The 27295-nt window shown below is 35.3% G+C and overlaps 1 protein-coding gene across 5 annotated transcripts in view; it reads left to right on the top strand.

Moving 5' to 3' along the window:
* Positions 1–27295, top strand: part of MGAT4C (MGAT4 family member C) — a 422340-nt gene that overhangs the window by 231597 nt on the left and 163448 nt on the right. For 2 of the 5 annotated variants that reach the window (XM_074574540.1, XM_074574570.1), the window contains exon 4: positions 22571–22668. The exons of the other annotated variants lie outside the window; for them this stretch is intronic. The gene's annotated coding sequence lies outside the window, so the exon portion shown is untranslated. The remainder of the gene's footprint in view (positions 1–22570; positions 22669–27295) is intronic. 5 annotated transcript variants of the gene reach the window in all.

Below are 27295 nucleotides of genomic sequence, written 5' to 3'. Positions count from 1 at the left end.
CATTCCTAATAAACAAAGATAATTATATCTGATACATACATGTATATGATAATATTGCAGACTAGAAGCATCCAATGAACTGGGACTTCAGAATGACAGAACCACAGCAGAAAGGTACACTTCTTTAGGTTTGCTTTGGGGTTGTTTTTTTGGGTTGGTTTTGGGGTTTTTTTGTTTGATTTTACTTTTTAATAATATTCTTAATTTAATTTCATAATAGATAGTGTGATTTCCACAGACACCTTCTTCTTCAATAAGATAAATGAGTCATAAGAATACAGCTAGATTTTTTTGGTTTTAGACACAGCGTCCCATTATATGAATGTTTGATATATTTCCCATTTGCAAGAAAAAAGGTTCTATTTTGAGTTCAAATTTTTGAATACGTTAATATAACCTTAAACTTTAAATGTGAATAGGAGGTTTTCTGTCTTCTCTCTTTACTTCCCCTTCTTTCCCCCAGTGTTCTCCATTATACGTTTTTCTCATTATATAACCCATTATCAGATTTCTAATTTAGATAAATAACAAAGTTTCATTTCCTATGCTGTAAACTTGCCAAATACACTAATTTCTGTATAAGCTGCACAAAATGTTGCATCCCACTATCAGGAACAAATGAGAACAACCGTGATCTGCAGACCCTAGAACTCCAACTACCTTGATTCCCTTGACTGAGCAAATCATTTGGATAGCTTTTTCCTGTCTTTCCTTCATCCCTCTGTAAAGTACAGTGAACTCTGTACTGAAATGACTGTGTGTTTGATAAAGAAACATGAACAGTCATCCCTGTTAACATTTTTTCTCTGTACTTTCTCTCTTTGGCTTCCTTTATAATATTTTTCTTTATTTTATAGTGATGGAAGGACTGCCACAGTCACTTTCATTCTTGATTAGAATATATTAGTCTTGAAAAAACCCTCTGTACTCTTCCCAACTAAGTTAGATCTATAATCACTGGATAGGTTAGACTGATTTTCTGGGAAACTTCTGAGGTTGACTATATATATACACATATGTAATATTCATTTCTACATAATTTTTTGAACCTTACTTGGCAGGGCTTTAGAATTTTTATGATGATGGTTTGCCAGTCATTGCTGCATGTTCTCACATTTGGAAAGCTCTGGTGATACCTATGTGTCAGTGTCTTCTCAGTGTGCCGTACAATTCCTTTATTTTATTGAGGCTTACATTTTTTTAGTGCATTTTGGTTGGCTTATAATCTAGACAGAATAGGTATAGGTAAGTGCGTATATATCAATAAATTATAGATATATATTTTTATGTCTAAATCTATATATTATATAGTGTTATATATACAGGTAATATATATTATACATAATGTATTAAGGTATACATATGTATACATTAGGAACACTAGTAAGAGTACCTATTACATCTAAATTATATAATGTGATATAATATGATATCATTAAATTGTATGTATTTTAAGCTACTATCGCACAGCATAAATACTACACAAGAAGAAATTTTTAAAAATATATAGTTAGCGTTATTCAAATAGATCTCCCTATCTTCATTTTGTCATATTATTTTAAACTTTGAATAACAAATACATTTACCTACATGAGTGTATGTGTATCAAGCATGAAGTCGTGAACACATTTCACATTAGAGGAATACACCATCATCACAGAACCTAAGACTTATCTGAGGCACAGTTCATTTTTTCCCCTTTGGCTTTGTTTTGTTTATATGTGATTCAGTTGAGAGTACATAAAAGTTAGATGCATATTTTTATTTTTTCAATATAAGCAAAGTGAAATTACGTTTTTGTAGGTGGACTAGCAGAATTCATTCCCATTTTAGTCCTAATTCTGGTAGCTATTTTGCTCTGACCTTGCCTCCAAAAAGGATATTTTAAAGGTAGTTTTCCAGCTTCGACATCATAGTAGAGTCCTGTGCAGTTAATGAGATTTAGAAGTGATGCTGTTTCATTGCCTCTTTTGAAGTTAAAAAAGAAAAAAAAAAAAACAGGTCCTAGCTGTCCAGCCATCAAAAGTGCAAACCTGTTGGCAGACGTTCAGTCTGATTTGATGAGCAGCCTGTTCAATTATTTAACCACCTATTAAAGTACAGTTCCAGAACTTTCTTCATTACAGCCCTGCTCTTCTTTTCTCCAGTGCCCTATGTGATGGTGCCTCCTTTTGTTGCTGCAGCTGTTCAGGCTTGGACACAGACTTTTGGAGAGTAGGAGGTCCAGTCCTTGTTACATCATTACTTTACTCAGGCCCGTGTTAAAAGTCACAGCTCTACTCAGTGTATATGCTCTACAAGGAATGGCTACAAAAATATTTTGACTGTGAATTTTTGGCATTCTAGAGATGCAGAACATTAATGGCAAAATATTAGCCTCATCAAACAAATCTGAATTTCCTAGTGCATGTTTCTTTTTTCCCAAGCATTCCTCCAATTTCTGGTTGAGAAGTAACAACCGTGTAATACAAATATTTGTATTCAAATATATGTAAAAATATCCCTTACATTTCAGGGAATAATAGGAGTCCTTCTGATTTGCTTTAACTTGTATTAAAATTTCCAAAAACCTCTTTATCTGCAAAAGGTCGTTCCTGCTAAAACTAAAATTGGGTATGAAATTAATTTTTTCTTAATTATTTTCTGCACATCGATTCAACTAATTCTAGCGTCAACTTTTTTCTTGTCCAACAGTGAACTATACATAATGCAAATTAATTTAAGAATACTTTCAGCAAGAATTGGTACAGCTGTCAGTTCAGCTACCATTGTTTTTGTTAAATGGAGTTGAGATTAGTAGTCTAAAAGATGTGTAGGATATGATCTGTATCACACGTCAGTTTTTCTGGTTGTTTTAAGAAGTGACAGGACTTGGTTCCTGGATAAAATGTTTAGCAAGCTCCCAAGACACCCATAGTCAAAGCAATTCAATCTGCATTCCTGTTGTGCTGCGAGCGGTCATTTCCCCAGTGCTATCAACCAAGTGTTAGCAGTGACAGCTTTACAAACCGTGAACTACACTGGAAAAGTGCAGTTATTTATCTATCTTCATCACTGTACAGTTTAGAAAAGAGGGGTAAGTCAAGCATTTCCAGATTCTCCATTTTTATGTCAAAGTAATCATGGAAATCCTTGGTGTTTTTTTCCCCATCTTGCCCTCCAAATATTTGTTGTACTGCTCATTACTTTATCAAATGTGTGCTTGATACAAAACATTATTGTAATTGCTTGTACTTGCTTGATACAAAACGTCCAATAGTCCTGATTTTAGATATTCCCACCTTTCCGTTCCTTGCCACTACCGTTTGTCATTCCTGCCTCTCTAACCTTCCACATTTTGTTGGCAACAGATACTGGTGGAGTCACTTGATGAGTGGGAGCAGCAAACAAACAGATTCAGTTTTTAAAATGAATAATTCCACCTCCTGTCACCATTGCAAGAAGGAGATGGAATATTTTAAACTGGTATTGCCACCAAACTCTTCATATCATGAAATGATCTCTTGACAGTACAGCTCCCAGTTTTTTTGCCCTAAAAAATCACATTTATTTGTTCAAGGATACTAGTGAGGAAAACATGAAGAGGCTTTTTTTTCTTTTTAATTTTTAGTTGATGAAACTAAAAGAAAAACTCGCCTCATACAAAAGTATTTTTCAAACACCTTCAGCATCGTAAGTGAGCCAGTAAAGAAAAAAAACCAGCTGAAAAGACGCAGAAACAAGGATTCAGTGATACATTTCTGAGTCACATATACTAAAGCTGTTCTCTTCTACACATGACATCTTTTGTTGAGCTGGTGCTGTAGTTTATGTAAATTGCTCAATTTGCAGCTAATTATTTGATTGCATACAAAGTGTGAATAATGGGCGTTAGTATAAGTACACAATGTTTTGATTTTTCCTGCTAGGAACAGCAGCAGCCAACAATGGAAATCAGCTCTTTGTAAAAAATATATAGGAAAGATGGAAATTCATTTGTGAATATGATAATGTCTCTACATTGTATGACATACAAATCTTTGGTTTTGCTTACTAATTCCATAAATAGTTGCACAGAGCAGAAAATTCCAATGGAACGTCACTATATGAAATCCTTTTCAAATGGAAAACTAGGTAAATATCTATAAGTATTCCCATTTTTATGAGACATCTCTCATTTAACCCATGACAAAAAAATCTCTAAGTAATTTCTGCATATAGCAATAACCATATTATAAAGTAACATGCATTTTCCCTAAAGACAAGATATCCACAGACAGCTCCAACAGCATTGTAAGTACAAAAGGAATTTACACATGCCACATTACGCACTGATAATGGGAACCTCTGTCCAGTGCTGCATTTATATATTTCTCTTAACAGTTGCTTGATCTAATATTCAATTTAAAATCTCAAGGTGTTTGGATGTTAAAATGAAGGAACTCTCAGTACTCTTCACAAAATCAAAACATTAAAGAGTGGCACATATTCTGTAAATAGTGAGTTAATGTTTACTATCACTGTGGTTATTGAATTAGATTTAATCTCAGAGATATTTCCATTCCATTTCTTTTTTTCTTTTCTTTTTTGTATTCACATCACTAACTTTGAGAAGTCCATGTCAAAGTTGGCTTAAACAAAAAATTATGTGATTGAATGTAGGTTATTTTCATGGAGCCATTGAATTTAGAAGTTGTTATAGAAAGACATGGTTGGTTTTATGTAAAATTTTTGACAGAATACTACAGGATTGCATACTGAGTTTTTGTAATTTAAAAATAAATTGTTTGTAATTTTTTTTTTCTTTTAGGAACTTTTTTCATCCTTGCTTGTTTTGTACCTAGAAATCACTTCAAAGTTTAATATTCAGTATTTTGAAACCATTGTTGTCCTTTAAATACAAAATCCTAAATTTTTAATTTCAATATCTTATAAAGAATTCCCTGTACTGGGTCAGAGCAAAAAAAAAAGTTTCCCTCACTGGAGAGATTATTTTTTTTTCCATTCTTAAAATATTTCATAGTAACTGAAAAAGTCACGCTAGATATATTCACTTGCAGCCAACACTTCCTCTATCTCATTTACAGGTTAGCTCTTTTTTTTCCTCTGGAGTCCTTCAATGTGACTTAATAAGGATGACATCAGATGATGAATATAAAATTTAGTTTTACTCAGAATTTGAAAACTGGGAAATTAAGACAGCTGATACTTTCTTGGGGTTTGGTTTGTTTTTTGTTTTGGGTGATTTTTTTCTTTGGTTTTGTTTTTTTTTTTTTCACAAAACTGGAAAATATTTATTTTGCAACAATGAAAGTCTGAGTGCAGTGGGGTGGAGAGGATCGTCAAATTAAAATTTTGAAATTTGTCTCAAGTTTTGACACATTTCACTGTTTATTCCGTGTATGTAGCCCACAATCCATCTTTGTCATCCTGTGCTATCACTTTTGGTTTTTCTTTCATATCATCTTGGTCTCACTAGCTTTTCTTTTCTGTTCTCATACATGATTCACTTCTGGGTTGTCTTCTTGACTAGTCTAGTATAACTTCAGCTGTAGTCCAGCCTGCTACTGCTATTCCTTCTCAATAATTGTCTCCTGTTTTACTAAGCTACGTAACTACATAGGAATAACTCAAGGAATTCTGCTGTGATAGACCTTGTCACGGAATCTCACAAAACCAAGCTGGACCGACTCACAAACCAGAAACAAGATTTATTTTTACAAGATGGTAAATAATTCAAACTAAGTTTTACTCTAACCAAAACTGCTTTGAGACTCCAACAAACATTAACAATCCACAGGTTCAGAATGTAGTTCGAGAATTAATACTAAACTAACTTGAGAATTCTTAAGGTTTATGGCTGATGACTCAAAATGCAGAATCACTCACCTAATAAAGGAGGGCTCTAGGCCTTGAAGAGTTTCCTTGGGTGGCATCATGACCCAAGCGGAAAGTCCCCAACTGCAGACCTGCTGCTCCAAGGAGGACCAACTCAAAATGGCTCTCCACCAGAGCTCTGGTTATACCCTGGTTGAATCTGATATGTGGTCAAATATGGTCATGTAGCCCCCCCGCCATTGGCTGAGGACCCCAACTTCCTCACCTTTTGACTGAAATGCTTACATGCTGACCACCACAATGTGCGTGTGACAAGAGCTGTGGCTGGAAGTTTTTGCAGGCTTTTGTCGGGTATTTGTTAGGTCTTTATCAGGGCAGGTGCATTCGCCACAGACCTCAGGATGACAAAGATACAGTTCAAGTTATTGTAAAGAGTAGAAGCCAATGGTCTTCTCTTATTATAAAAGGTAGAAGGAATTCCTTTCAAATGAAGGAATAAATCTGTATCTTTAGGTCAATATATAAAGTATAAAAGAAAAAGGAACTAAATAAATACAATTAAAACTCTGTGCTGAGGAACTCAGCCTTGGAAATTATTCAAAAATTGGAAGTGCACCTTTTCAATAGCACCTTTAGCAAAATCATTCACTTCCCGAAACTGAACAAAGCCATAATTTTTTCTCCAAGGAATTTATCAAGATCAAATCATACTATGAATCACTTACTGAAGTTACGAAGTAATTAATAATATGACTCAGGGTGTTTAATATCTGTTCCCTTGAGGTAGTTGCTAGTGTGCTGAGCTTCTCTCATCTGTTTTGATTTTATTTTTTTGCCCCAGCAATTTTTAAAGACATAATTGTGCAGTGGAAGGCAGATACTGATATTACATTGACATTGATTGCCTTGAAAAGCAATTGAAAGCTTGCCTTTTTATGCTGTTTGACCATTTCTTTTTTGTACCACTATTTGCACATAATGAAAGCAAATTTCACTTGGAATGTGTCTACAATCTCTACCACTATTTTTTAATCAAAATTTTAATAGTAATTGAAAATGTCATTCAGGTGTAAGATTCAGTTACTGTTTTGTCTCATATACTTTATAGCAAAAGTGTGGTTTAGCGTAAAACTTTAATAGCAGTCAATTATGACATTTTATATTAACTAGCTAAATAAAACATTCTGAAGAGAAGAGGCACGGCAGTGAAAAGACCTTAGACATTTAAAAGTTAAAGTGAATACACGTCACTTACTTTCCTGGTTCCCTAATATGGACTATGTTCACAGGCTGTATGGGTAATTAGGCTTTGTAGCAATGGAGAACAGTCATCAATGTAGCGGTATAGGCTAGCATTATTTTTACACTGAGATGTGATAGTAAAACAGAGGGGTTCAGCTGGGCTTTGGTACATGTACTGTTGGTGTGAAGATAGCAGCATTTTGCATCTTTGGTGCTGCTCTGCTCTTCTGCTGGTATACCATTATCTGTGTGTAAAAGGTACTTTCAAGACATGTAAGTTGATTTCCATTTAAACTAAAGGCCATTTTAAATCATTGCATGTCATATTATAAATGAGATCATGTCATTAGTAATTGAACATAGATACCAGAATGTTTGCTTGTTTATTTCTTTAACCTATAACAAATAACTAAAATAATATCTGTCTCCAAACAGAATTATTTCCTTAACCTATAACAGATGACTAAAATAATATCTGTCTCCAAAAGAGGACAGTGGTTATTCAAAAGAGAAAATATTTCCCCCACTCTATAGAAATCAAACTTCTATGTTTTTTCACCTTTGTCATTCATAAAGGAAGCTGAAAGCTTGAAAGCTTTATATTCTTAATATTATATGTATTTTATATTCTGCACAGCTTTGTGTTTGGAGGAAGAAAGAGTAACATAAAATATACTACTAAGTAAGGCAACCTGAAGATGGATTGGAGAAAAAACCTTCTAATGAACTGTGGAATGGAAATATATGGCTTCAAAAATGCACCATTTACTGAAAATATTTATTGCTAAAGTTTCTTATTTTTCACCATCACTCTATTTCTGTGTTATATGTGTGTTCAGATGGTTGGTTTTTTTAGTAAGCTAGGCTAGTGTTGGCAGACTCATCTATCAGTTTTATTTCTTTGCTTGGCCATAGGTGTCATCCAAGAGTACTGGTGTCCCATAGAGATGCATGATGATGTCTTAATCACCTTCTCTGTCAGAAGTTAAAATAAAATGCTGAAGCCTTAATCTACATATGGAATACTTCAGTGTTTAAATCAAAATGTTATTAAAATATTTACATGTGAAGTTAAGTAAGCAGTTCTAATTTTAATCTTTGTAGTTTCTGTCTGTGTTCCTGTCTTCTGAAATATTACTGTCTAAAATAGAATAATTTATGGAAGTGTGGCTTGCTGATGGTATTGCAAAAGTAATACAGGTCATCTGCCTTTGTGCAGCCACACTGTAAGCGCCTACGAAAAATCAGTTAGTGGTACACATGCAGGTTCTCACTGACAATTTTTAACCTACCAAGGAAGATACAAATAGAAATAGATAGCAGATTAATTGTATCTCATACAGTTATGGCTGTTACCTCAGATGCATTCCCATAAATATATACATACAAACAGAAAAACACATTTCAAATTGAGATTTATATTGCAGTTGTTCCAGGTAATAGGGATTGGGTTTTTTTTAAGTTATTTTTTTAACATCCTCTTTCAGATATAGGAGAATTTGGGACATTATAAATTCTTAAAGCTCACAGTCCTACAGCTAAAAACATCTTTAGTTGTTTTGGGGTTGTTTATTTGGTTCTGGTTTTTTTTGTTTCTTTATTGTTTTTTCCAGTAATCGATATTAAATACTACTCTGGAATGTAAGTAGATTGTCTGTCCATGGATATGTTTAACCAACTGTGCTTAAAAATCCATCATTGCTTACCTTTGGAAATTTGCAAAAAAATACTACTGTCACTTTTTTGTTGTAATCTTCCTCTAGCTCTCTCTTATCTATAAAATTTGGTTTATCATTCTAACAAACATAATTCATTACGATTAACATTTAATTGCGAATAACTGAATGCCACTAATATATAATAATTTTATTCTCTCAAAATATTACCCTGAACTTCCAGCCTAAAACTGACAGGATGGCCAGTGAGGGGGTCTTGTCCAAATTCTTGATGAGCAAACACAGCATTTACTTGGATGTGACCCCTAGAGTTTCTGTGTGCCCACAGAAGTTCCCATAGTGGGAAGGAAAATAACCAGTTTTCAGAAACTGCCGCTCAGTACATCACATTTGTCTGTAAGTGACAGAAATGTCTGTCAGGGGGTGAAGTCTAACTGAAATCACCACTCAGATGGGAGAGGATTAGATTATATCTGCCTGGTAACTGACTAAATTTATCCTATTTTATGTGCTGAAAAACAAAGAACCAAGAGGTGAACTTTGTAATGCACCCAATGTATTATTTTTCAGCAACTCTAAGTGATGAGATGGTTCCAATATGCACTGGAAAAACACAGGGGGACTGATGAACAGCTAATGACTTCACTTCCTTTTAGCAAGTTTGGGACAGGAGGCTAGAAGGTGATTGTCACTCAGAAAACAAATGCTACGTGACTTTATATGTGGGGAAAGTCAAAGAGATTGGCCTAGTCACTACAGTGGCTTACCAAAGCTGATGCCACTGGCTTGACAAGCAGGCTGGAGGAAATGCATGCAGTAGCGAGGGACAGTTATCTTCACAGTAAGAAGGACTGATTATAATTTATTCCTTATAATGTGCTTCTACAAGTGTAGAAGTCCGTTCCTCACCATGAAAACAGTTTCTGAAATATCAATGAAATACAGTAGTGCTGACATTGATGTTGCAAAACAGCTCATGAGTTTCTAAAAGCTTAGTTTTCTAAGGGTTTCTAAAGGTCATGTTTAGGCATGACAGCAGAAATTTCAGATCTGTGAGTGTTGAAATAGAAAGGCAAGCATGGGTTCATTAGGAAGTTTCAGAGGGCACCAGATCTATAGCTATCCCCCAATACGAATTCTATGAGAAATTTTAAGTACACTAAGCAGAACAAGAAATTTTTGTGTTGGGGTTCACAGATCATACACAAACCCCATTTTTTTTACAGGCACCTAAATGGTGTTTTAAAGAAACCACTCCAACAGTTGTTTAATGTTGTTTCATAATATGAAATAATCTAATTTACTTGTAGAATAAGACTGTTTATGGTATCTAAGATACTACAAACAAGTGTGGGGGTCACAATTCTTTATTGTACTCATTCAGTACCGCTTAATTTGTGTTTGCATTACAGTCCCATTAAATGTTGCTACTTTAATATCTAGTATATGTCAAATATTTACTGCCAAAATGGCCTGACTTCATAAAAAAACTTATCAGTAGCCAAGTGTTAGAATTAATTACTTAATCTAAACATACTTCAAAATGTAAACAAATTGGAGCATCACAGAGTTTATTGCAATTCTACTGCCTACCAGAGAAAAATCAGATATTTGTTCTCTATTATAAAAGCTTTTAAGTCACAGTGCCACAATACTAAAAACTGATACATAAGCATAATTATATATAAACTAGGAGTGCATTTAAATTGTATTAATTTTGTCATAAAGGGGAAAATACAAAGAAGAATGTTTAGGGTTTGAGATTGCTGCCTTTTTTTAAGTTGACAATAAACACTGAAAACTAAAGATTTCAGCTGTTAGGATAATTATCTTTATATCCTGAAGACATTCTTTTAAGTGAAATGTTTCTGAAGACTTCATAAGAATGATGTATATGTGGTCACATGTTCATGTTGCTAAAGAATGACTAAGAGGAAATTACTAACATGATTATTTAGTAATGCTTGTTTTAATTTTTTCATAATTTCAGCTGTTTAGTCCGTTTTTTAAATTTTATTTTACTGTTTCTATAAAGGAATGTTTTGTCATATAATTACATTTTTATTTCTTTTGTTTATTGTCCTACGTGTTCTATATATTGTCTCTTAGAAATTCTGTTCTGCATGTTTAATTTTTGATTCCATTTTCTATTACATGTATATTCCATACTCTTTTCAGGAGTTGCTGTTGAAGTATAAAACTCTTAACCTTTGAATTTGGCTGACTGAGATTTTAACTGTGCATATTTAATGTAAAATTATCATAGCTTTTTGCATTTAATATAATATTTATAGACATTAATCCGTCGGTTCTCACACTCTGATCTGCTGAAAAATTTCATATTCTGTAGAGATTTAGTTGATCACGTGAAACTCTCCCAAGTTTCCAGCAATCTCAACTAGCTTTGGATGCTTCATAGCATAGAAAAGAGAAAGCTGCTTCTGCTGCATGAAACTGGGATGAGTGAACAGGCTGGGCGGCAGTAGACAACTTTTCTTATGCAAAAGAAATAACATTGTTGTCCCACAGATGGTCAAGTTTATGAGCAATGTAAAAGAACTTTTGGCCATGGAAAGAAAAGGCTGAGAAATGAAATCTATTTTGTCCCACTGTAAGTGGTTCTGTCTTTTTTTCTCTCTCCCCTTTATTCCTCTTAATTATTGTTTTTCTTCCTATCATTGACAACATTTTAACAAACTTCCCACACTGTGAAGAGAAGGTTTGACCTTATATCAGCTTTTCTGTACTTAGAGGCAGCCTACAGGAAAGATGGGGAGGGACTCTATCAGGGAGTGTAGTGATAGGATGACAGGTAACAGTTTTAAACTGAAACAGGGTGGATTTAGATTGGATATTAGGGAGAAATTCTTTACTGTGAGGGTGGTAAGACACTGGAACTGGTTGCCCAGGGAAGTTGTGGATGCCCCATCCCTGGAAGTGTTCAAGGCCAGGTTGGATGGGGCTCTGAGCAACTTGGTCTAGTGGGAGGTGTCCCTGCCCATGGCAGGGGGGTTGGAACTGGGTGATCTTTAAGGCCCCTTCCACCCAAACCATTCTCTGATTCTATGATTCCATGATTAGCTGTGTGGTCTCTTCTTCCTTTAGCTATGGGTATGGGAATATTTGCCCTATTTTTGCATGTTTTTTTGATGGGACCACTTTTGCTGTGTCTCTAAATTAAGGGGAGAAATTTGTATTTAGAAAGTGAATTTCAGGAGCAACAGGGAGAATGGGGTTGAACATACAGATGATGGGATATGGGCAACTATGCAACAGTAGGTAGGACAGAGGCAGGTCCAGGAGTTAAACTGAATCAAAAACTTCAACTGAGAAGGCTAGAACTAAGACATTGAGTCTGAAGATGCCAAAGATGTACTAATAAAACAGGAAACAAACATTCACAGAAAAGTAGTACGTAATCATGCAGTCAAGGGTCATATTACAACACATGTATAAAAGACTACTGAAATAAGGCTGTACCAGCGTCTTTGACTTGTTTGAACTTACAACAAGTGAAATGTGTGTTTCTTTTATGGTTTATTTCTTTAGTTAGTAATCACCATACTTACTAGAAGTAAACTCAAATTTGTTTATAAGGTTTTGGGCTCTTTTTGGTAAATTCTAGAATTTTATCTTTTCCAAATTCCTTTACTCAGAAAATACTGTGTGTCTATTTTCTTCCATTTATTAGGACTTGCAATTGTTTTGTGATGCCTTTGTGCCTACTTGGTCCCAAAAGTGAAATCTGTTCCATGAATTCCATAGTCCATTCTGACTTAATTTGCTTTCTACTAACATCTGGTCGAAACAAAGCATGGAGGATCTGACAAATGATGCTACCTTTTCAATTCCACGAGGGAGGACCAAGTGGGTTCAAACTGAAGTGAAGTTAGGTAAAAGCATCCATCTATCCCTAACATATTTAGACAGGGAGATCTAGAGCATGAAGAATATGTAGGTTCCTTAGAGTGATGACTAGCTGTCATAATAGTGATGTAAAAAGAAGCAAAAGAGTGCTTTAGAAGATTTATGTGGCAATTTAGTTCAAGCTCTGATAATCTGGATTGAACACACTCCATTTCCTGAAAGAAGCTAAAAGTGGATAGAAGAAAGAGAGAAAGCCAAAAAGGAAATAAAAGAAGGGGAAAAAACCAAAAAAAAACCAAACACACCAATCTTGTAAAATCCCCAGCTGGACTAAGCTCATAGAAAGGAAGACAAAGACACTTTTCATCTTTCAGAGAGCTCTGATTTTGATACTTACTAGATGAGGTACTGCTACCCAGAATAGCTTTTAACACTAGTTATGGAAACTCTCTGGAATCAAGGAAATACCTTGTCTGATGCTCTTGCCTATGAAACACTTCAAACTAAAGGTGTTTCAAAGAACACCAAACCTAATATCCCATTAAAATGTAAACTATTCTTTGCACAAACACAAAATACAGAAACCCTAAGGATTTACATTTTTCACCATGAGGAGCTAGGTTTGATATTAGATTCAATACGTATGAAGATATTTGAGAAATTGCTTAATACGTTGAATTATTCCTATCCCATAAGGGAAAGTCACTGCCAAGCTAATTACAAAGATAATCATAAATTAAGGAAATCCATGGCAAGTCATCATCCTCTCTGGTCAAGAGGAAAAATGCTGTTACTAATGTATGTGCATATACCATGTTGTTTTCATGAGATGGACTCCCTGGTTCTTTTGCCTTGCCCTGTCACATTTCCTTCAGAAATATGCTTACTGCAGAATAGAGAAAAAGAGGAATGTTTTGTGATTACTGATTAAAATCAGAGGAAATCAGAAATGCCAAAATCGTATAAATTGTTTGTAAAAAACCCATTGATGAAATGGAAGACTGATCTGGTATCCCAAAGGGTTGAAAGAAACAGCTAAACAAGATGCAGACGACACTGCGAAGTGGATCATTTCTTATCACCATCAATAAAAATGCGGCAGTTTGGGCCTGGCTTGTTTAATAATTAACATGAGAAATCCTCAGAGACTGACTTGTAAGAAACAACATTTTTGGAGTGAACCAACGACTTCAAAAGCAGAGAGTCACCACTCCAGATGGTATATACCCAAGAGTCTAAAAAAGCTTAACTATGAAGTGGCTGAGCTGACAACAGAAAGATCCAGTCTCTTACTCTAAGTAGCTCAATGTCTCAGACGTTTGGAAAGCAGAAATCTTAACTATACATTGTTTTCACAGAATCACACAGAATGGTTGAAGTTGGAAGGGACCTCTGGAGGTCATCTGGTCCAAAGCCAATGTTCAAGTAGGGCCACATAAAGGCACTTGCCCAGGACCAGCTTTTGAACATCTCCAAGGAGGGAAACTCCACAATCGCTCTGGGCATCCTGTACTAGTGCTCAGTCACCTTCACAGTAAAAAAGTGTTTCGTTTTTCCATGAGATGGAATCTCCTGTGTTTCAGTTTGTGCTCATTGCCTCTAAAACTCCTCTAATGATGAGTTTGACTATGTATTTTAGCTATAAAAGCTATAAAAGTTACCTGGGAAATTTTTAGCCAGTCAATTCTTGACATCTGTACGTGACAACTCTCTGTTGGGAAATAAGTAGAAATAGAGTAGTAAAAGACACGTAGTACCATGAAATAATGGAACTTATCCAAGAAAAGTGTCTTTCACTCAGTTCTTGAGATGAACTGTAGATGTCAATAGTGTAATGAATAAAAGAAATTTCGAAACACACTATATTTAGACTTACAAAAGTTTGTTCATGTGGTATAATATAGAAGAGCCTATTACAAAAGCTAAGTACTTATGGAAAAGGAAATAAAGCTATAGATACAAATGTAGAGAGAACGTACATATAAAAGTATTCAAAAATTCATGTTTTGGTATATGTTTATACCTCTGTCTCTTAACATGTCCAATTCTAAATGCGGAATCTTTCCAAAACAAACAAGATGAAGAGGTTTTCAAACAAAAGTGATTCTCTATAACTCCTCCTGTGGATTGTTCAGTTAAAAAAGGATATGTAGCAGCAATGAGAAGACTTTTAAAAGTGTTGAATCATTGAGTGGACACAAATCTCCAGTTCTGAGAAAATGTGTTCGTCATAAGGCTAATCTGTTTACCAAATAAAATAATTATTTTGTTATTGGTTGTTATTGTTTGAAGGCAATACTTTCTGATTTGACCAAGCACCATAAATTCTTAATTTCTGGTTAACAGGTGGCATAACTTATATCATAAAATGTCGCTTACAGAGTCAGAAAATATCTGGTTCCCCCATTCTTTTATTACAAGAAATTGGATTCTCCTTTGGAAAAATATGATCTTTGTTTTTAGATCCTTAGTGTGAAGCAGATGTCAATTCCTTTTCATCAATAATAAAGTGAAGGTTGTGGTATAAGGTAAAGTTAGTAATATTTTACACACAGGATGGAAAAAATGCTATCTCTGTATTGGGTGCTGTGTAAATATGACAAGCTCTTACAAATCATTGAACAATTGCTGGAGATGGAGTGAGGCCAGAAGAAAAAATAAGATGTCCAAACATAGGAAGTTTATTCAGCAAATTGAAATTCAAGCTTGAAAATTGAAAAGTTTGATTTTGATCTATCTCAAAGGGCACATTTTAGATTTTTTTTTTTTTAATAAAAGACAAGTTTTATTAAATGTTTATCTTAGAAACCGATTATTTGCATACTCTGTTTCTTGTTCCCCTTAATCTTCTCGTGTAATTAATGCTTAAGAAGGCTGGGTTGAAAATGCGGTATTACATATTTGAGAGGCTTTATCCTAATATATTGCAGTCAGGAAAGGTTGAAATGTATTTTCAGCAATAGCAACTTAAGATACTGTGCAAACACCTACTTCATGTGACCTTTCAGAGAAAATATCCTTTGTGATTGCTATAATCATCCAAAGGGGAAAAAAATCGTATCTATTCCTCAAATATATTTCTTAACATTTCTCAATGACAGTTTAAAATCCTCTTCTTGTTGCTATTTTAGGTGGTAAGTCAGTCCCAGATATCTACAGCTTGCAACTGAATGGAGCGTGAGGTGCTGTAAAAACAATACTGCTATTATAATAACAGATGTCATATATGAAGCCTGAAGTATGAATCATCCCATTTTATACTCACAAGCCAAAAATCAACCTGCATTCCTTAGCTTCAGTGCATTCAATTATCAGGATGTTCTGGAAACCCCGAAGTCCAAGCCTAACTCCAAGATTTGCATATCTAAACTCGTTCATCAATATTCCAGGGTAGAATATCAAATACCCCGTCACCATCATTTTTGCAAGTCCCTGTAAGGTAGTACCATCTTTGACCAAAAGGTGGAAGTGGAGTCTTTTGGGGGGGTTGTAGATGACTTTACAAACCTATGCACGCTAAGTAGATTTTTTTGCACTGTTCAATTCACAATTCAGTACCCGAAGTAGTCAAGAATATAACAGCATAACTATCCATGAGAAAATCATGCAATATTTCAAGTCTGACCAAATCCTACATAGATACAAATTTCATATAACTGAACAACCTTGGCAGAAGTTAATCAAAGCCCAACAAAAAGTTAATCTAATCGAAGTTAACTTTTGCCATCTGTTACATTTAAGTTCAAACAAGTAGTAAGGAGCAATTGTAAGGAGTTTTTGTACTATAGACATATGACTGCTGGCCTCTGCTTATGGATAGTGTAAGAATAAATAATGAATCAGTCTCACTAGCTTCTAACGTTCTTCATAATGAACAGCTGATGCAAAATATGTTAGAAACAGCAGTAACTATAACATGTTCTGAATCCTCCTTGTGGAAATATATCCCTGGTGAGATTCAGCTCACATTACTGTGGATGTCTGCATCTGATGTAGCTGTGTAGACTGACTTAAAATCAGGAGAAGCAAGTACTTACATAGCAAAGTTTATCTGATCCTAATGCACATGTCTCAAACAGACTCACTACTTCCTACCTGTCACTTACCTGGATTTCTGTAAGGCCTTTGAATCCCCGTGCCCAACATTCTTGCCTCTAAATTGGAGAGACACTGGCTTCATGGATGAACTGTTAGATGGACAAGGAAATGGCTGGATGGCCATGTCCGAAGAGTTACATTCAATGGCTCAATGTCCAAGTGGAAATCAGTAATGAGTGGTGTCCCTCAAAGGTCTGTACTGCGACTAGTACTATTTAATATCTTCATTAATGTTGTAGATAATGGGATTCAGTGCACGCTCAGCAAGTTCGCAGATGAAATCAAGCTCAGTGATGTAGTTGATATGGATGATATCCAGAGGGACCTTGACATGCTTCAGCAGTGGACCTGTATGAACTTCATGAAGTTCAACGAGGCCAAATGCAAGGTCCTGGACTTGGGTACAGGCAATCTCCAATTTCAATACAAACTGGAGGACTAATTGTTTGAGAGCAGCCCTGCTGAGAAGGTCTTGGAGATACTGGTGGATGAAAAATTGGATATGAGCTGGCAGTGTGATTGCAGCCCAATAAGCCAATTGTATCCTGGGCTGCATAAAAAGAAGCATGGCCAGCAGGTTGAAGGAAGTGATTCTCCACTCTCATGAAATTCCACCTAGAGTACTGCATCCATCTCTGGGGTCCCCAACACAAGAAAGAGATGGGCCTATTAGAGCAGGCCCAGAGGAGGGCCACAATAATGATCAGAGCTGGAATACCTCTCCTATGTAGCAAGACTGAGAGAGTTGGAGTTGTTTAGCCTGGAGAAGAAAAGGCTTCAGTGAGATTTTATTGTGGCCTTTCAGTATACAAAGATGGCTTATAAGAAAGACAGATGTCCTGGTTCCGGTGGGGATAGGGTTAACTTTTCCTGGTATTCCATGCCATGTGAGCCACGCCCACCCTGAGCTGCCGGGGGAGGGGGCAGGCAGTTGCTGCTTAAAAGCGGGCTGGGGCGTCCCGGGTCCGGCCGGTCGGCGAGCGGCGGGGAGCGGCGGTTCCGTAATCGCGTTTGTATATTCCCCTATCCGTGTTGTTGTTGCTTGCATGTTCCCTTTGCTGTTCTGTTAAACTGCCTTTGTCCCAACCCAAGAGTCTTGCCTTTTCTTACGATCCTTCCTGTATTAGGAAGGCACGTGCGAGCGGCACGTGGTTCTTTGTTGCCATCTGAGGCTAAACCACGACAACAGAGAGACACTTTATACCAGAATCTGCAGTGACAAGACAAGGGGCAACAGTTTTAAAATGAAAGACAGTAGATTTAGATTGGATATAAGGAAGAATTTTATTATGATGAGAGCGGAAGGGTTCAAAGTCAGGTTGGATGGGTCTTTGATCAACTTGATCTAATGCAAGATTTCCTTACCCATGGCAGTGGGACTGGACTAGATGATCTTTAAAAGTCCCTTACAACCCAAACTGTTCTATGATTCTATGATTTGGTGGTTCTATGATTCCTCTGGAGTATTTCTCCTGGTTCACAACATTGCAGTGCAACAGAGTATCTATATACATGTCTAAAGTTTGATGAAATTCAACTGACATTGAAACTGAAATTACACTTTTACTTTGATCTGCTTTCCAGTGAAAATCCACATGGATGAATTCCTCCTCCTTTTCAACATCTATATCCACTGTCAGGTGAAAAGATTAGATGGCCTTGACAAAAATGTTAGTCATACAGAAATGAGTCATACTTTTTCTTACTGTTTATAAAAATGCTCTGATGCTCGGATGAGCTCAGTCAAAACATTTTTTTGTGATGGTAGGATAAAGTATCTGAGAGTACACAGAATAAGTGATAGGAAAAAAATTGTGCTACATTACTACCTCTTGTTCTATAGCCTGCAGTTCACACTTAGTGCCTAATGACACAGAGCCATGAAGCACGATGCTTTTCTCTGATCAAGGGATCAAAATTCCCTTTTACCACCCATACAAGCTTACAGTGAAACACAATTGCTGTGCCACAGTCAGGGAGCACTGATTAGCTTCTGGCCAACATAGCTGGCAGGTAAAAAGGACTGCAGGCATCAGGATTTCAAACTTTCATGACATCTTCTAGGCAGATGACTTTTGGAAACTGTATTAACCCCAATATAAGGTTAACATTTTTTATAGAGAGCAAATTAAAATACAACATAACAAAAGATGGGGAAAAAAATTGTTTGTCCTTTCTGCTTTGATTGATCTAAAAAATATAACTGGCTCTATCATGTAGCCACAATATACTGTTAACTGGAACAGCAACAGATTTAGTGACTATTCATTGTATAAATAATTGCAGGCTGAACTGAACATTTTTGACTTTGCCTAGCCAGCAAAAGTCTTAGAACCCATTGTCAAAGTTCATTTCTTTGTGCAAGAATACAGAAGAGGAGAAACACAAGTAAAAAAGAAAATAATGAAAAAGGCCCACAATGATTCTGCAAAGCTAGAAAAAAAAGCTGGATGAGAGTTTGTTTTACAAGTCTTTAGAAATATTTTTCTCTTTTAACATCTGACTGTTCCCACATATGTAATGACACTTGAATATTCCTACCAGTGTTTATATGTAAAATCCATAAAGTCTGGAACTGCAAAAATGCTTTAGCATTATGAATAACACACAGTCAGTACCTCAACTAAGCTTTTTTGACATGATCTTCAAAATAGGTATGATTGTGAACAAGTTATTTCAGCTATGTTATGTTATTTATTTTCTTGACCAAGACAGTCTTCCTTAAGTAAACACATTCTCTGGGTACATGCACAGTTAAAAACTAATCTATATCCCCAGATTCTTTCACTTTCAATTATGTTGTTCTCTGACATATTGTTAATTGAACTCTGTGATCATTTTTTCTTTTTTTTATTTTAAAGAAGAAAAAAGAATTCTTAGATAGAAAATATAGTCAGTATTTATCAATTAATTCATCTTACACTGTAATTTTTACAAAAGTAATGTGCTAAACTGTAATGCTGCAGAGGAACTTAGTGAAATACAGTTTAAACGTAATTGGCAGTTAGCTTGACATGCTTCTTTCTCACAGTATGTTGTGTTGTAAGTGCCACCCATACAGGGATTTGTTTGTTTTGCTTTGTTTTGTTTTGCTTTGTTTTGTTTTGCTGGGTATTTTTAAACTAGATCTGGTGAGAAAGAGACAGTAGAACAAGCGTTCTTTTCTTGTAAAACCTTCCAACCTCAGAAACTGAATGTCGTTAACAATGATAGGAGAAACCTTCAAGAAAAGAATTACCAACTAGAGCTAATGAAGAAATTTACTTGTTTAGGATATTTTGCTGACAGCTTAGAAACCTTCTCGATTATTCTGTTTTGCCATTGTACCTTGGCTTGTTTCAAATCCATTCTGAATAATCATATCTCCAAATAAATTTTGATTGTTCTGCCATTCCCACTCTAACCTCGTGACCTGCAGTAGCACCGCATGCTTTTCCAGGAAACTTTGTACGTTTGAAACTTTGTACTCTGTGTGTTTGAGTCTGAACCCCTAACATACACGCCCAGGTAATCCCATTCATACATGCATGCATATGCACGGTTTCTATTCTCAAGCTTTGACATTTTTTCTGGCCTATCCATATACTCTTGTAGCCATATGATTTCCTAATGATATCAAATTTCTAACTCACATTGATCCTACCTCCTGCTGCCCTTCATTACATCCTTGGAGATCAGCGTGCTCCTCTTAGAATACATTAGTCATTCATTACTAACGCCATAAAAGCCCTGAAGTCCTAGAAGAGAAGAGTCTTTCCTTTTACCTTTCTGTTCCCTCACTATTAATAGATAACTCCCAGCTGCTATTTCATTTTTCTTCTGTCATGAAAGCTGTAACTACATGATTAAAATGGTGTGCAGCTCTAAAACTACTATCAATTATACTAATTAAGGTCAAATAGAATGAAACAGCACTCTTTGTGGAAAACAATGTAGGCAATGTAAACCTCTATTAATTTAAGGGCATCATATATACATATGACAGTTTCTACAGACCTTATTATTAATAATTTCTAGGTAGTCTCTTATAATGACATCTCTAAGACTTTTTTTGCTCTTTTTCGTCTGAGAGCAAAATACACTGATGGAGTTTTTTTTTCTCTTTTTTTCCTTTTTTTTCTTTTTAACCTGGTAGGTAGAAAAGACCTCTTTTTATTAGAAAACTTATTTTCTCAGATTTTGCTTGTGCTTAAATGAAGTTCACTATGAATTTTCAACATTGGCCTTCCCTGCAGCTACACAGAGGCTAACAAGTTGAGTAGGACTTGGCATAACTAAGAGAAATGTGCTCTAGCTAGATCTAAAATCAAGTTTTACAATGGAAAATGAATATGTTTCCTCTCAGCTGTCCCTCTGTGCTGTCTATCTGAAAGACACGCTGTATGAAATTACATTTTTGGGAAAATAGCATATGTATATACTGTGAGAATTTTTGAAGGAAATGAATGTTCTGATTTCTGTTTTCAATCATGCAAATTGTTTTCAAACTGCGTGAGAAAGAAGCTGAAATTTGGCTCAAGGAATTAAAAAAACAAACAAACAAACAAACAAAAAAACCCCAAACAGCAAACAACCCACCCTTAAATGTTTCAAATTATTTATTCAAAAAATGGTGGCATTTTCATCTCTTTACTCAGAGACCCTTTCTAAGCAATAACATCTCCCCCCATGTGCGCTCATCTCTGAATAAGCAGTCATTCAGCTTAACCAGTAGGGGATTGAAAGGAAGATATTTTTCATTTTAAAGGATACTCAGAACTGGAACAGGTTTCCTGTGTCAGTATCAGCCCTGTTCAGTCCTGACCATCACAGTGTATTGCTGTTTTCCTGGGTGTCTAGGAGTGGGGTTCTTGAAGGTAGCTGAAAACAATTTTCATCATGGAGAGTCAGTGTGCCCAGAGAATGTCATCCTTGAATGTGTATAATCTTGATGAACATTTCTTTGAAAATGACCCATGGTCAGTTCCAAGTCCAAAACAGTGTTTCACAACAGAAAGGAAGAAAATACCACATGGGAATTCTTTCTCTTTAAACATCTGAAGCATAATCATTGCCATATTATGAGTGCCTCTAACTAGTGCTTCAAGGTTTTGAATAATACATACAGAAAGGGAATGAGGGTGACGGATTTCAAAGAACTGCTTGGGTGAATAAGGGATCATAGGCAGCATCAATGACCCATTGTAAGACATTGCTGGCAAAATGCTTTGTAGTTAAATTATTCAGACTAGATAGGTGTTGTAATTAAAAGTAGTTATTATTCCTCCCTGATTACTTTCTAAAGAACTTTTCTTAATTAAGAGGATAATTTCATTAAAATATTTTTTAATGATCAAAAATTTAGAAATGTTTTATCCACCTTTTACATTTCTTCTAAGTGACCTGAAATTAACCTACAGGGACATTTCACTCATAAGAGATGTTTTGGTAAGCAGTGAAAGCTTTAAACTAAAATTCGACACTGTCTCATTTAATCTGCAAAGACACAACTGAATGTAAATAAATAGAGCTGCACCAGCTTAAATCTGCTGGAGATCCAGCCTCACAGAACTTGAAGGTAATAACTGACAGTTTGTTATTGATTATGTGTTCCTTATCACCTTGAGGCAAAGCTCAATAAAATCATTGGGAATTTTTCCACTGGTTCAATAGATTTAGGACCAGACCTTCATTCGGTAGAGCTTCTTTCTAACTTCTTTGTCACAATACCCATTTATCATGTAGAATTTTCTACTCTTTTCTAGTCCGGAGCTATCTAGGTTATGTAGTCTAAAACTGACTTTATGAACAAATGTGATTTCAAAAATGCAAATCTTATTCACAGTTTAGATTTCTGTCATGCCAACAATGACATTTTCTACCAATTTCAGGCGGATATCTTACAAACAGGGATCACGTGGCAACTGACAAAATCATTGGCAAACAGACCAAAGATCCCAAATGGCATTTCAGAGGTCTGAAATATGAAGTAAGTAAACATTTCCACCAGCTCACAGAATAGAGACTTAGAATTTACCTGCAGTTTTCAGTGTACCCACAAAAGACATTTTATTTCAAGTGTTAAATTTAGTTTGTGTTAATAACTCTATGCCTAATGAATACACAAAAAGAAAAAGAAAATTAGTCTTGTAAATAAGGCTACTGCCAAGTATTGTGATGATTTATTTTTTTTTAAGACAAATTATTTATATCAACTTTGGAAGTTCATAAAAGTCATATGTTTTTGGTAGCTTTATGTTTTTTGATTTTTTCCCTAGGAGCCTTGTGTTGGACTGTACATATATAACTGTTGCATACAAATAAACCAAGGAAACTCTATAATGACAAAACTCGTTTGTATGCACAGTGATAATATAAAGTCTATTTAAAGGCTTTAGTTGGATTTACGTGATTCATAGACTTTGTTCTTACTTTTTGCCACAGGGGTGAATTACAGAAACACTGTAAATTTGATTGTGCAAGGAGAGCATGTGGTAGGAAAGCTGTGTAGCTAGAGACTCAGGGTTCACCTTACGGAGAAAAAATAGAAAAAAAATGACAAAAATACAAAGAAAATAGAAGATGATTAAAAATTGCAAAAACATACAGGATGGGAAAGGGATACTGAGGTGGAAGAAACTACTTACTAATGCATTAGACATAAAATTATTTGTTTGAAGTAAGATGTTTCTTAGCAGGTTACTGTTTTAGACCTTCACTGAAACTAAGGAATGATGACAAGGAAATTGCAATAAAGAATTCTCTCATTTGAATAAAATTGAAGATAAACTGATTTAAGGAAACAGTTAGTTTTATTGAAGGAGACAAAGCTGGGTTCAGCAAATCAGGACACAGAAAGCAAAAATAGACATGAAGATTACTTTTTTAAGTAAAAAGAGATAACAAGGGTCATACAGGTTATTAATTTCAGAAAAGAAAAGATAAAATAGGATTCAGACTTTATTAATTTCATCCAAAGCAGATGAAATGGAATATATGGTTCATTAATTTCAATAAGGAAACTCAGAATAGATATTATTTATTTAATTTTGTAACTTAAAGTGAGGCAGAAAATAATAATAAAAAAAGTGGCTAATTATTAACTGAAGCCAAGGTGAGGTTATATCATCAGGTAGACTTTAGAATCCATCTGGGAATTTATGTAGATCCAAGCAAGGTAAGGAGGAAAATGTGAGTCTATATTTTATTTTAGCAGGGCAGGGGAAAAAGCCTAGTAAGTATGGAGCAGCAGGACATCTACATGTGAAGTCAGCACAGTCAATGACAACACAGTGCTCTGTGTCCAGATTATTTCAAGCATCTCCTCAACTGTGTTGCTTAAATAGGAACAAAGTGTGTGTCACAACTAACAAAGGTAAGATACAATTTGCCTGAAGAACAGAAAAGTCACTGAAAATTCACTACAAAGGGCTACATAAAATTTTGTTTCTAAGAAAGATATGCTTTAAACAAACAAACAAAAAAGCTATTTCATACAACTAATTACAAGCAAGAGGAACACAGTACAAATAATATTAAAATAGTGGATTATATAATTTCATAGAACTAAAGAAATTTTTACGAATTTACAACTGCAGTGAGATATTATGCTAATAGGTGCTAATATACAAAAAAACCTCATGGTTTTCAGAAATAAGAAATGTGAATGAAAAACCTATGGCAAAGGTCTACCATAGGATGCAAATCGTATGTTGTCTTTTTGGTATTTGTCACTGATTTTTTTTCTGAGGATGTTGAACTTCAGATTTATGCAGAATGAATCAACAAACACTCTGCTGTAGATGTCCCAACGTCTGCTTCAGCAAATAAAAATATATTTTAACATTTTTTTCACAAAGATGAATCACAACCTCAGCCTCAAACACTCGCAGTTGAGAAGTAAACATTATGGAGAAGTCCCACCTCAAAAAGCACACATACTCTCACAATCTTGCTAATTAAAACAGCTGTATACTTCCCCCCACCCCCACCCCCCCTTGGTGTATCTTAGGTAATATTGAGACAATAAAACTTTTTATTGATTACTGGTCTTCCTGTGCTTCATGTACAAGCTCAAGATCTATACACAATTTATGTTCACACTCTCTAGAATTACAATGACTAGATTATTTTAGTTCACGGTTTAGTTTTTCAGTATGTGTCAAAAGTAAAAGGAAGTAAAATGTACATTCTTTACAAAGGATTATTTTTTTTAATATTGCTTTTTTATTAGGTGGCATATAGGATAATAACACATAAAGTAATAGATCCAGACAATATAAAAAGATGTGCTGATGTTCACCTCCTTCATTCCCTCTACCGGTCTGCCAAATGAAATAACTCCTTCTATTGAGATGACTAATAATATCACATTTTCAATAAATTTAAAAAACAATAATGAAGCTGTACTTTCCTAACACAAGTCCTTATAGGAACTATATTTCACAGTCCCAGTGTTTGTTAAAAGCTGGTTTACTTGGACTATTTTTCCAGCAGTGTAATATAGGTATTGTTGAAGAATAGACCACGTTGAAGTTCCTTATTTTTAGAACATCAGACAAAATCTTGTGGCCCTAGAAATAACGTTAAGGCTCACTTACTTGGTTGAGGTTCATCACATAACTACATTCTGTGTTTGGAATGGATTATGAGGGCAAAATATGTATTGAGGTGTATATATTGTGGAGGGAACAAGATTTCTGCTCACAGTGTAAGGGTAGGCTAAAGAAGGTAAGTGCTTATTTTAGCAAGTAATGTCTAAGAAACAAGCAATCCTGGGTAACACTGAAAAGGTGTTATTTCACCTCAGTAAACAGGATTCCAAACAGTTGCCAAAACATCCAGTGGCACTTGAGATGATGGCCGCAGATATCACAGATATCTGCACAGGGATGGTAGGTAAGTTGTAAGATCAATGGAGAGCTCTGCCCTCTGGGCCTGGGTCAGATGGATCTCAAATAGGAAGCATCAAATATAGGCACCTATATTCAATCAGCTGATGTTTTCCCACTGGTCTGAAGAATCACTAAAGGAACTATTCAATTGTTTGAACATAGAAGCGTTCTGCTATATGTGGTGCTTTGGGTAACCTGCCTGGCCCGCAGACCTTGGACAAGGAGGGTGCAGGTCTTCTGTAACTCCTGCGTCCACATGTCTCTTCTCAGAAAGGAGACTTCAGCTACATAGACACGGTTATGTTTCAGGTACCCTTGGCCGTCTCAAATAACATTAAACAACTCCTGTACTTAGACAACTGTATCTTTCCATAGATACCTAGTTTAAAGGGAGCTGAACTTATTTCTAGGCTCTAGTGATTGCATTGATTAGCTCTGCCTTGGTTATAAAGTGAGATAAGATACCTACCTCACACATAGCCACTTGAATTCTTGAGTGTTAATCTAAAACTGAATCCCATATACAGCAAAGCATTACCATTTTAAATCATCTAGACAGATTTAAACCAAGACAGATTTAATCTAGTAACCTAATTGAAAATTCCCCCCAAAATTCAGCTCTTTATCTTGTGCAGAATGGTTTGGCCAGCTTTAATTACTGCAACCATTCTAAAACCTAAGATGTTATCATTTTAATAGACTGTGCTTAATATACTAATGGTTAGTGTTGTATCTTGTATATAGTTTTCAATCTATGTGAAACTGTATATGTGCTTTACTGAATATTAATTCTAAAGAAGTTAATGCTTTAAGACTCCAAAAAAATTGCATCTCACTGTTATTCGAAATGTTATCTGTGATGGCATTTTTTTATAGAGTCATAGAAACACGGAATGGTTCAAAGATCATCTAGTCAGCCCCCCTGCTGTGGGCATGGACATCTTTCAATAGATCACGTTAATCAAAGCCCCATCCAACATGTCCTTGAACATGATCCCCCAGGGATGGGGCATCTACCACCTCCCTAAGCAACCTGTTCCAGTGTCTCACCACCCTCATAGTAAAGAATTTCTTCCTTGTATTCAATCTATATCTATTGTCTCTGAGTTTAAAATTATTACTCCCTGTCCTATCACTATTAATGTCCTCTGGAATTAATGTTATTTAACAGCATTAAATACTTATATTAATAATTTTTTTTGTTATTTTCTTTATTACCTTTGGAAAGTGCACTTTTAAATATGCCCATCTGTATTTTATGACATACTATATGTATCATACTCCATATATAACTTTGTATATTAATATAAATGTAACAATAATTCATTGTCATTTTTAAATCCATCCGGCCATCCACTAGCAGAGACCTCTGACAGTGAGCTGTCCTTTCCACTTTTCTCAGAAATCCTTTCCACAATGTCAGAATGAAGATAGTGTTTTGAAGACTAAAAGTCACTTAATAGCTGATCCTTCTCAAGGTCTTTGTCTTGTTTTTATCACTCCCTGAGCATTCAATAAACACTGAAGATCACTACTTTGCCTAGTATCTTTTTTTTTTTCCTATAGCTTCAATGTGTACTTTTTTAATAGTGCGATGGCTGTATTAAGTAGTTGTCTACATGTTTTTGGAAGTAACATTTTTGGGTAAATTGGCAAAACATAATAAAGTTTTCTGATGTGTATAAATAACATAAATGTAGCTATTTGTCAATTCAAATTTAG

The sequence above is a fragment of the Larus michahellis genome, chromosome 1, assembly GCF_964199755.1.
Source record: "Larus michahellis chromosome 1, bLarMic1.1, whole genome shotgun sequence".
Taxonomy (NCBI): Eukaryota; Metazoa; Chordata; class Aves; order Charadriiformes; family Laridae; genus Larus; species Larus michahellis.
This window is presented reverse-complemented; position numbering and strand designations above follow the sequence as displayed.